Source organism: Pipistrellus kuhlii, unplaced genomic scaffold (assembly GCF_014108245.1).
Source record: "Pipistrellus kuhlii isolate mPipKuh1 unplaced genomic scaffold, mPipKuh1.p scaffold_m20_p_12, whole genome shotgun sequence".
Taxonomy (NCBI): domain Eukaryota; kingdom Metazoa; phylum Chordata; class Mammalia; order Chiroptera; family Vespertilionidae; genus Pipistrellus; species Pipistrellus kuhlii.
In genome coordinates, this window is record NW_023425427.1 from 25,793,296 (window position 1) to 25,805,801 (window position 12,506).

At 38.9% G+C, this 12,506-nt stretch overlaps 1 protein-coding gene across 18 annotated transcripts in view; it reads left to right on the plus strand.

Annotated features, from left to right (window-relative positions):
- Positions 1-12,506, plus strand: part of PRUNE2 (prune homolog 2 with BCH domain) — a 197,586-nt gene that overhangs the window by 110,503 nt on the left and 74,577 nt on the right. The window lies entirely within an intron of this gene.

Genomic DNA, 12,506 nt, shown 5'->3' on the forward strand with positions numbered 1-12,506 from the left:
CGTCCAAATGAAAGTTAACCAAATTACTTCCCTGAGGTTTTCCTTCCAAGCATCATGTCTCCTCCTATGGCTGGGCTTCGTGGGCTGGAAATAAAATGGGAATTTTATTTTCAAATATTTGGAAAATTATTTGAAGTGTGTGTAGGAGATTTTAGAACGTGTGTGTACATGTGCATGTGTGTTTGTGCATGGATGTGTACATGCTAGTGCTTTGTGCTTGATATCTATGGGTTTATCTGCTCAGCACCCCTCCTCTAGGAAGTGACTCTTAACACATCACTCTTGTTATGTCATACACCTTGTCTGTATTTTATAGTCTTCCCAATCCACCTCAGTTGCCTGGTGCAGAAATCCTTCTCCAGGGTTTTCAAACTCAAGACCACAAGGGAAGTGGGCTATGACTAAAACAGAAAGGTCTACAATGGCCCTGCGGTCACCCATGTTGCCCACCACATGCCCAACACTAGCTGGCTGCAGGAGAGGAGAATGAAGCCAGGAAGGGGATGGAGGAGCAGGTAGCTAGCACAGCCCTGGCAACTGCCCTCCTCCCAGCCTGTCCCCCAACTCTTCCTTTGCTTCTTCGAGAATGCTCCCAGATCCTTCTGACTCTCTTTCTCTTATGCCAGTTTGTGACTTGCAACCCAGAGAGTCACGACAACACAGTGTCCTTACCTGGAAATGAATTTCTTCAGCTCCCCACACACAGACTTCATCACAGGAAAATAAAACCACAAACCCCAGAGTGTATCTGTTTTCAGGAGGGGGGTTCTGGTAATTAGCGTAAGATTGCAACAAATGGCACACACAGACTGTTGGCTCTGCGTGTGAGCTCTAAGATTGGTGTTTACCCTATTATATTCCAATTTAAGAATGTCATAAAGTTTATCAGGGAGTACATGGAAACTAGCAAGAACACACATAGGAGTGGTGAGAGATGTGTGCCTTGATATACAGATTTTTTTTTTTTTTTAGAAGTCAAAAATAAAAAGACTTCTCTTGGGTTGATAGCAAAGGGGACCCAACCGTACTCCCCACGTAAGCTTGATGGTGGTGGGGTATTTTTAGCAAATGAGTTGTCAGCAGAAAGGCTTCATTAGACCCATCAGGATATCTGCCCATGAAGAACGAATCCCAAACTGTACTGGCAGTTTCCTTGAGCCAAGATGATGAAGCACCTCTGACAAGAGCCATATTGTGCTCCCCATGTGAGAAGCGTGAGGAACAAAAGAGACAGTGTGATCGTCATTTGGGCAGGTTAATATTGACACAGCTTAGAGACATCGGAAGCGTGTGTGTACACGTACAGCAAGCGCTCCGGAGACGTGGCTGGTGGTTCCCATCCATCAGAAAGGGGCACCCCCAGAGGAAGGAAGTTCTCCTGCTTTCTCGAAATATTGTTCAAACTGGATGATTTATTTTTACAAAGGAAAATAAGTAAAGCCGTAAGTGTTCAGGCTCATGGCTCAAATCAAGCCAATAGGGATTTAAAAAAAAAATCTACACACAATTATGGAAATCATCTTCTGTTATTATTCGATAGCTAGAGTGTTATCCAGGTTTTACAACCTCAAAAATACAGCATGCCTGCCCTAGCTGGTGTGGCTCAGTGGATAGAGTGTCGGCCCATGGACTGAAGGGTCTCAGATTTGATTCTGGGCAAGGACATGTACCTCAGTTGCAGGTTCCCCAGTCCAGTTCAGGGTGTATGCAGGAGGTAACCAATCGATGTGTCTCTTTCACATCGATGTTTCTCTCTGTCTCTCCCTCTCCCTTCCCCTCTCTCTAAGAATCAATGGGAAAATATCCTCGGCTGAGTATTAACAAACAAAACAACAACAACAACAAAAACAAAAATACAGCATGCTTAATTAGAGGATTTCCCTTTATGGGTGTGCCCTATGTTATTCATTCCCATGTAGGAATCCTTATAAACATACATGAGCACAAAAGGGGCCCTTCGGTGAACAACAGTCTGGCCTTTTTCTCACTGAGTCCCTAAATTCATGCTGCATGGAAAAGCTTTGAAGGTCAACGTCTGTCCCTAAATTAGTCTGAGCTAGTTAATGAGATGATGACTTATTTGCTTCTAATCGGTTGTGTGCCTCCCCACATGCAAGAATTCAATCTACTGTTAACTAGTGTGAGAGCCTGCTTAGGACCTCTTTCGCAGGAGTGTCTTTTTCCAGGGCAACTCCCTGGAACATCGGTTCTCAATGGGACAGTTACTGAGGCTGAGGCAGGACTTCACCACACTTAACTTCAGGTTGACCTGAAACCAGCCCACTTCATCTCTAGAAGTCCTTAACTCAAGCCTGTGCTTTCAGGTGAATGACCTCCCAATGCACTCTTCCTCTGTCCCGCTCTCTTTACTAATGATATGGTTATAGGAGGTAATAGATATTGACATGAAATCTGTGACATTCGGATTTCAGTAAGCATGTGCTCTCCTTCTCTATTCTTGAATTTCAGAACTCAAATGATGACCTTACAAAGGTGATTGTCTAAAAGACTCTTGGTTTCTCCTCTAATGCTTATGACGTGCTTGACCTAAATTGAAACATCTACAGGTTAATACTTAATTTTGTCTTTGATAGTTGTGCCTGTACAAGAAGACTCTGATTGAAATGATGATGATACAGTCGACTTTTTCTATTAAAATGTCCACTCTCAGGGAAAATAATTGCCTCTTTCGTCTCCCTGCCTGCTTCTTGCAATCCTAATTCCTGGTTTTTGGTGGGCTTTTAAAAAGGAAAAGTAATGTTGAAAGCATCCTTAGGTGATGAGATTTTTACATACTGAATGACAAAGTGGGATTTTTCCATTGTGTATGTCTAAACTATTAGAGCAAGAAAAATTATGGCACATAAGAATAATTCTGGGTAACCAGGAATTAAGCCAGTTCTCCTGCTGTTTTTTTTTTTTTTGTATGTGTGTGTGTGTGTACATACCAGTACATGTTAACCTTTTTAAAGTACATATTACTACAAGAATATCATAGCATTATTTGCTATAGTAGTTTCTTGGGACAAGTTTTTAATTTTAGGTTTATACATATGTAAGTTCATGATCAGCCTACATTTATATTTTATAGAGTAGATGAGAAAGTAGAAATTGATCTTAAAGCATGATAATATTGGCTCATCAAAAACTTAAGCAACACATTATTATTAGCATTTGTTAAAAGCAAGGATGTGGCCTGCTTGTGTATAATGACTAGAGAGAATCAATACTAAACAGAAGTATATGAAGTAGCAAATAACTTTTTTATTAAATTAAAAATGAAATTAATAGTATCTTTGGTGATGAAAATATTCCTATTCAAGAATAACATAGAGGTTAGAACATGGGCTCTGAAGTCAAACTAACCTGGGTTCAAGACCTGTATGAGTTGTGTGAAATCAATTATTTAACCTCCAAAAGCCTCCATTTTCTCAATTAAAAAAAAAAAAAGATAATATTACCTATCCCATTGGATTATCTTAAAATTTAAATGAGATGATGCAAAGCATTTAATATAGTGCTTAATGTAGAAGCAGTGCTTTATTAAATTATGTTAGGCAACATATAGTGCTTTAAATGAGAATTATATATATTTTACTTATTTACTTATTGTAATATTTACTTATTTACTAATTTACTTATTTACTTATTGTAATATTTTTAATTCTAACAAAATCTTTCACAAAATGACTTTTTCTTATTTCTAAAAATGAGAACATACACTGTCTCATTGTATTTTCAAAATATGATGTCTAATACAATTTTAATAAACCCAGTGGAGTTCGTACTACTAAAATGCCTTGACTAGTTTATGAAAATAAGAACAATAGGGTTTTTAAAAATGACATCTGGTAAAAATATGGGAAATATCCTTGCTTACCAATTAAAGGGTGTACAAAAAAAAACAGAATAAATAAAATCTCTTAATTTATGCATTTTGTGTTCTCATAAATCATTTTCCTGTCAAAATTATCAGACTATTATTGCTGAATATTTTAAACATCATAATGGAATTTTGGTAGCATAAATCATAAAGCTTTCAGTTAGAACATTTGCATACATACCTCAGCATTTTTCTTATATCTTGATTAAAAAATAGTCTTCAGTCCAGAAATAAATCCATGCAAAATATAAATGTCAAACTGTCCTCTTAAATTTCAGTAACTCAGCAATCCACGCTGGCCCACTGTGCTTACAAGGTAGTTATGGATTGTCAAACTGTGTTTCTAAGACTCACAAGTCTCAAAAGTGAAGCTGTACAAGCTTTTGTTTTAATCTCGGTAATGATTTTTATCTAGAGGCATCCTACCTACAGACGATACCTGCTCACTTGATTTTTCCATTTTCTGCAAAAAGAAAAAGAAAATTCAGATATAACAAATCTGGGGATAGCTTGTCTATGACATTAGAAAATAATTTGTTTCATTTAATAGGAGCCTTACTCAATATGTTTCATTTGTAGTTTTTAAGAGAGACAGATGTTTTGGATTATGCATGCAGCACAGAATGCTGGACCTAAATGGAAAGTATTAGCATCAGGAGTAAAATCCACTGAAGGTCATATAACACTTGGAGGTGAAACTGTGGAAATGATGAAAAAGGCTCTATCAATGTGATTTATCTGCAGGGAAAAATCACTACACCTTTTTTGATGCTTTAAAATCTGTTACATGTGTAGTGAAAAATGAAAGCTCATTCATCATGTTTAATTTAGGATTAAGAATAAAGAATCTATTGAGATAAACTTTGCCTTACCCAGAGTTTCTATATCCTATACCATTTTTTAAATGGCATGGCTTCATATTTACCTTTGTGTAACTTCATCTATCCTCTTTTTTGCATATGAATCACTTTTAAATGTGATTATTATTTGAAAGTTGACTTGTATTATAGAGGAAATGAGGCAAAAAATTATAATATGAAAAACCAGTTTTTATAACAAGAAATTGTAAAATACTTTTTGTGAATCAGCTTAATCCCATCAATCCTAAGGATGTTCTTTTGATAGCTAAAGAATTAAGAAAGAAAAAAGATCTAATGTTTATTGTCTACTATATGCAAGGTACTAGGCTGGCTTGTTGATATATATTCTTAATTCTTTAAATAGTCCTTTGAGGTAGAGTTTTACAGATGAGGAAAATCAAGGCTCAAAGAGGTGAAGTAACTCACTGAAGTTGTCCAGCTAGTAAATGCAGAGTTAACTCTGGAGTTTAGCCGACTCCAAAGCCTTTACTAGAAACCTTGGAAAGAATGTCCTAAAATAATGGAAACTCAATCAGATTTTAGATGACCAATCTGTATATATAAAAGCCCAGCGACTAAGTGGCAGAACGGCCAGAATGACCAGTCGACCAGTCACTATGACATGCACTGACCATCAGGGGCAGATGCTTAACACAGGAGCTGTCCCCTGGTGGTCAAGGTGCTCCAACAGTGGGAGTGCTGCTCCCACAGCAAGAGCAGCAGCTAGCAGGCCCAGGGTGAGCCCAAGTCTCTGCACCTATCAAATAACTGAGACAATCCAGACTCTGGCCTGACCCCACCACCAGCTGATGCAGGCCCTCTAAGGTGTGTTCTAGACTGAGCACAGGGAACTGACATAGGCGGATGGCAAGAAGGGACATGACTGTGGACTCCCCGGGGAGGCTGTCCTGATGGCTGAGGATCCTGGAGCATGGCTGCCCTGCATATCCCAATGGTGTCACTGACCTGGCATCACACATCAAGGACATTCACTGAGTGGCTTTGGAGTGCAAAGCTCTCCACCAGGTTCCTCCAAGACACAGAACCTACTTTTACCCAAGACATTGCCCCAAAATATCAGCTCAGACTAATTTCCTGTGTCTGAGTGGGTCCACAGCCGCATAGCTGACCAGGATGAGCGGCACTCCCACCGCGGGCCGATCCTCAGAATCCATGCACCAGGCCTCTACTTTCACCCAAGACATTACTCCAAAATACCAGTTCAGACTAATTTATATAATTAAATTATATATTAATTTATATAATTATAGAAATTATTTTTCAGTTAACTCTGTCATGAGTGTTTTTTGTGTCATTCTTTGATAGCATGATTTTTAATAGCAGCATAATAGTCTTTTGTGTGAATTTTCCATAGTTTATTTAATCATTTCTCTATTGTTGGACAGCTAGGTTATTTCTATGTTTTAGTTACTAAAGTAATAATTCAGTGAGTAGCATTTTCCACAAACCTTTTTTGTGTGTATCTGATTTTTTATTTAGAATACATTTCCAACATTCTATGAAAGTGCCCATTTAGAAATATTTACCAATAATAGGAAAAAGAAAATGGAATATTTTAATATCAAAGTATTTCTTTAATTATCAGTGAATTCAGATATTTATTGGCCATTCGTATTTTAACTCTGAATTGTCTTTTGTTTTCTACAACTATTTTTTTATTGCTTTGTCTACTTTTTCTTCTTGATAATTAAAATTTTACCTTCATATCTAAGATTATATAATCTAAAGGACATTAAATCTTTCTCCTCCCAGTTAAAAAATAATAATCACAAAGAGAAAGACACATACCATATGATTTCACTTATATATGTAACCTTAAAAATAAATAAACAAATGAACAAGTAAAATAGAAACAGACTCATAGATACAGAGAACAAACTGCTGGTTGCCAGATGGGAGGGAAATTTAAGTCTAGGTGAGAAAGGTGAAGGTATTAAGAAGTACAAATTGGTAGTTACAGAGTAATCACAGGGATGTGAAGTGCAGCATAGAGAATATAGTCAATAATACTGTAATAACTATGTATGCTGCCAAGTGTGTACTAGACTTATCAGGGGGATCACTTAATAAAATACATAAATATCTAACCACTACATTGTATACCTAAAACTAATATAATATTGACTATCAACTGTAATTGAAAAAATAAAATTAAAATAATAATTATTACATTGAGAAACTTGATTGGGTTTTAAGCAGAAGAGTGTCATGAGTCTATTTACATTTTAAAAAGCTCTCTCTTGGTGCTATGTGGAGAACTGACATTAGGGAGACAAGAAAAGTTTTAGGAAGGCCTGTTGGGGATCTGCCACCAAAGTCCAGGCAAGAGATGATGGTACTGTGGCTATGACAGTAATAGAGATGGAGAAAGGGAGAGTATGTTTGGACTTGAGCTATGTTTCAGAAGTAAAGTTATCAGGATTTGCTGATGCATGAAGAATCAAGAATAATTCCTAGATATTTGGCTTGAGTAACTGATAGATGGTGGTACTATTTAATGTTATGGAGGAATCTGGGGCAGAGGTAGGTTGTATTGTATTTGAAATGCTTATTAAACATTTACAAAGAAATGTCACATGGGTAGGCAGGTTTAGAGTTCAGGTGGGCGTCGATTTGGTTGTCACTGGCAGATAGATGGTTTGAATGCCATGTGACTTGGTGAATCACCAAGAAGAATGTGTAAACAAAGAAGGTTGGAAACAAAGTCTGGGTAGTAAACTTTTGGAGGTTGGCTGAGAAAAAGAAACCAACAAAGGTGACTTGAAGAGCAGCCAATGAGATGGTAGAAAAATAAGGAGAATGTGATGTCAGGAAAGTGAAGGAATTAAGTGTTTTAAGAAGGAGGGAGAGTCAACCTCATGAAATTCTTGGAAAAATCAAATAGAGTAAGAACAGGAAAGTGATTTTTGGATTCGGAATTTTAAAGAACAGAAGGTTGAGTAAAATGATGGCAGCAGAAACCTAGCAGGAGGGTTTCAGGAAACAATTTTACCTAATAAAAGAAACATGCAAATTAACCATCACTCTGCTACGCCCACAGCCAATCAGAGTGAGTATGCAAATTAGTCCAACAAAGATGAAAGTTAGTTTGCATATACAGGTGGAGCAGAATGAAGCCTGCTATGAGGGGAAGTGGGGCAGCGAGGGAGCTACTGGAGTGGTGTTCCAGATAGAAGCAAGGACTTACCAGCTCTGAGCAGCCCCGGCGCAGGGAGGTGCCAGCTCCCAGGCAGCTGGGAGTGAAGCCAGGGGAAGGAAGGCCTATCCTTGCACGAATATTGTGCAATGGGCCTCTAGTTAATAAATAAGTAATAATACAAGAATAAACTGTTTCACATAATCACAGTTATAGCCCTACTTTTGCCCACCCATGAATGAACAATGTAAGAAGAGTGGGTTTTTCTCTCTCAAGGACTACTCACATTTGACTTCTCATATCTTCATAAGACATTATTAGATCACTTTTATTTCAAGTGATGGACTAAAGTTATCAGCATACGGCATAAAGACTAAATTTTTCAGAGCAATGGAATGAGAACTACATAGGAGAGAATGGAAATTCCCACCGCATTGGTCCACACACTTTCAACCACAAATACTGTAAATCTATTGGACATGTCACTGTCACTCTCTCGGTTGTTGTACTGGTTAAAGTAGAGTTATATCATTTCTGTTCCTTCTCTTTGTCACTATGACCATCAACCTCTCTTTAGGGCCCTTGAGATCCACACCTTAGCTTTTGATCAGGAAATAAGAAAGCCTTTTTCTCCCCCACATTTCCAGGCCTCCCTACTCATTCCAAAACTGAATTACTAAGGCAAAGGGACTCATGACCTCTATGATGTTTAATGATCAATCCCATGCTTACCAACTGATGGGAATTGTCTGGATGTCTGCCTGTCAATTCCCAGCTGTCATAATCAATAGAGGAACTTCGTAAATTCCATGCAGCCATCTCCGGCTGGGGTCATATTTGAAATGAGAAGGCTGTTTGGGAGGTGTGGGGTGGGGTAAATTAAAGGAAGATCCCTTTGTTTTCTAAATCTTTGGTAAAATTGAGTGGGCTATGTATACATATAAATGTACTATATAATTTTAACTTAAGGTAGGGGAAGCATTTTGGAGCCATTGGAGCAGATTAACAAATAGTATTTGTATACACGTAACTAAAACAGTAATTTATCAGGTAGATGGCAAATGGGGGGAATGAAATGCCAACCTGTGTCTACAGTTGGGTTGCATTGATGATGAAGTGCTGTTTATTCAGGGCCAGCCCAGCTTGTCAGCAACACAAGAGCCACAGCAGCACATGACTCCCTGCGTAGCTAGAAGACAATAATAAATTATCTCCTATGCAAACAGCACCGGCATAAAAAGCAGAACAAACAGCCTCTGCCTCCCGGATTCCTGAAGATTCTCACTCATTCCCTTGTTTGATTCGGTTTTAAACATGCAACTCCTGGCATTATGCTGATGACAGTAAGATGGAAACTGGTTTGGACAATTTTATTAGGGTAGGTAGGACAAGGTTGTTGATGATCTCTGGGGGTTACTATAAAACTTAAGTATTTTGTTTCTTTGACATGCTTGAATGAGTCCCAGAAATCTTGGTTTCATTAATACTTCTTCTGATCCTGTGGAATTTGGGGCTACCCAGAGGAAAAACTGGGAGGGTGTTACTCAAGAATGTTTGCACCTAAGAATCACTTGTGGTACATAATGAAATACAGATTCTTGAGTTAGTGCTCAACCTGCTATATAAGAAAATGCAAAGCAGCTCAGAACTACACACTCCAGGATGATTTTTATGATGAGGACAGTGTGAGGAGCAAGGGCTTGAGGGTGTGAGGCAGTAAGCCCTCATTCAGCATTGAGATAACCCAAAGGCCTGCTTCATAGGAAAATATATCAATTAACAAATACCGCCCTAGAGCAGTGCTTTTCAGACTTCCATGTGCGTCACATCACCTGGGATTTGTGGAAAAAGCAGATTCTTCATTAGATCTGGGGCGTGGCCTGAGACTCTGCCCTGGACTTGAGTCCAGCAAGACCCTAGAGCTGACATTTTAACACAGAAGAATCCCAATAGATTGGAGCTCAGCCAACATCTTGGAATAGCAATTGTTCCACTTGTATGGTTTCGAATAATGCTGATTCTACTAAATCCTAATCTTGCCCTCAGATACCAGTAAAATCTGCTCTCTCTTATTTGAGTGATCCATTGGGAGTGTCATGATCATTTTATTATATCTCAGACTCTCTTAGAAATGTTGTGTCTTCTTTCAGGAGTTTATAAACGCATTTTGGGGTTTTATGTACATAATTTAAAAATATTTTGAAAGATCCTGGCCACTGTTGCTAAGTTGTTAGGGCACTTGCCCATACACCAAAGGGTCACAGGTTTGATTCCTGGTCAAGGGCACGTAGCTGTGTTGCAGATTCAATCCCTGCCCCTGGTTGTGTGTGTGTGCGAGGCACCCAATTGATGTGTCTTTCTTACATTGATGTTTATCTCTCTCCTTTCCTTTCTTTCTCCTTTTCCTCCTACTCTCCTTTCTTCCCTTCCAATCTCTAAAAATATACATATATATTTTAAAAGAACAGTATAGAGCTTTTTGTGCTAAAGCCTTCAGTCACTGGAGATAAAATATATGTAGCTACTGTCCATTCTTGTCTTCCTTTGGAACCATATCTGGCAGAAAGTTCAGTATTGAGGCTCTTGATGGGTAATACCAAAGGTTATTTGAAATAATTTTATCTATTGAGTGCACTTGTATAATCTGAGGTCTATTTTTTTAAGTTTATTCCAAATATCTACTTTTATTGTGAGTGAATTAATTTTTTAAGTTAAGTTTAAAAAATGTTAATATGACCCTTGGACAATAAATAAAAAGCATCAAAGCTGACAGTAGGCATTTTGAAACACATGCTTCCAAAGCTAGTATATTTGAACATCATAAATTGCATTAGCAAGTCAGTACAGTAGACCCTTAGAATTCATCAGCATTATATTCTGAGGCCTTTGTGAATTCCTATGTGCAATTCCTTGTAACCAAAAAGTGAATGAAAGTGGCCTTGTGAGATGCCTAATAAAAGTGGATGCTGCAGGAGTAAAAAACAAAGGCCCCTTGAGGTGTGGAAGCTGGTGATGAGCTGAGCCCACAGATCTCCAAGTGTCCCTTTAACCTCTTAGGGACTCAGAGACCTTGAGAGCGAACTCAGTAGAATTAGAGTACATGTGATGTGGATATTTTAAATAGTCTAGAAAATAGTCTAAGCCACAAACCTCATATCCACACGTTTCAAAGAGCTACAACATGCAAACATTAATCTGGGCATGAACAAATCTGCACCTATATGCACTGTGTTATTAAGCTGGTTATCTGAGGAGGGGGTATGTGGTACTTGCACTTTGTGTGGAATACATTTTTGTATTGCTTTAATACTTTACCAGGGGCATGCATAATTCTGATGACTTTTGTCATCAGGAAAAAAAATTAATAGAATTCTTTATCTATCTTGAGTGCATTATTATGGTGATTTTCATTAAGTAGCACAATACAGTGTCAGTTGATTGATTATATATGACTAGAGGCCCGATGCATGAAAATTCATGCACTAGAGTGGAGGAAGTCCCTCAGCCTGACCTGCCCCTCTCACAGTCCAGGAACCCGTAGGGGAAGGAGGCGGTTTGGCAATCAGGAGAAGACGATGCCCCATCACACCTCTGCTGCTGCCAGTGCCAGCAGCCCAAGCCTCGGCTAGCCCTGATTACTTGAGCCTCAGGCGGCCCTGGGCAGCTGGGCAGCTACCATCCGAGGCTTGCCTGTGCCTCAGGCTGGCCCTAGGCAGCTGGAAGGCTGAGGGGACTGGAGGACTCTGGAGGCAGGCTCGTGGAGCAGCAGGCCCAACTATGCTGTGCACCTGCCACCCTGGCGGGGCTGAGGGGACTGGGCACCACCACCTTGTGGCTGTGGGTGTAGCCATCTTTGAGGGAGTGGCAGTCAATTAGCATATTCCCTCCTTATTGGCTATGGGTGCCACCATCTTTGAGGGCATGGCTGTCAATTAGCATATTCCCTCCTTATTGGCTGTGGGCGTGAAGGTCTTTGCTATAGAGTGAAGGTCAATTAACATATTCCCTCTTTATTAGATAGGATGATTATATATATGCCACATATACACTGTGTGTATATCTTTGCTATAGAGTGAAGGTCAATTAACATATTTCCTCTTTATTAGATAGGATAATTATATATATGCCACATATACACTGTGATGAGGATTATGTAGCACAGATTGATTTTGTATATGTGTCTCTCCATTCAATAGACCTTTCTTGAGCCACTAGTATATGCCAAGCATTGGTCTTCACTGTATTTCTTTAAGAAAAAGAGACACCCAGCAAAGTGGTTCTCATTGTAGTTAGTAAAACTTGAAAAGGCCAGCACACTTTCTGAGGAGGTGAGTCATAGGTCTGGGTACTTCATGGCAGCAGTTGACTTTTCTGCAGTTATTCATTTCTCCTTATTACCACATAGAACAAGCAGATCTGACATCACAGCCTTTACACAAATCTTCCAGACATCTACTGAATACATGTGTATAAGAGGTCCGATTAAAAAAAAAAGGGGGGGGGAGGAGGGGGTTAAAAAGCATTCAGTAAACTCAGCTAGGTTCATCCTTATGAGTTCTGCTTGAAGATAATAAGGTATCTATTTCTTATCTAAACTATTCTTAAT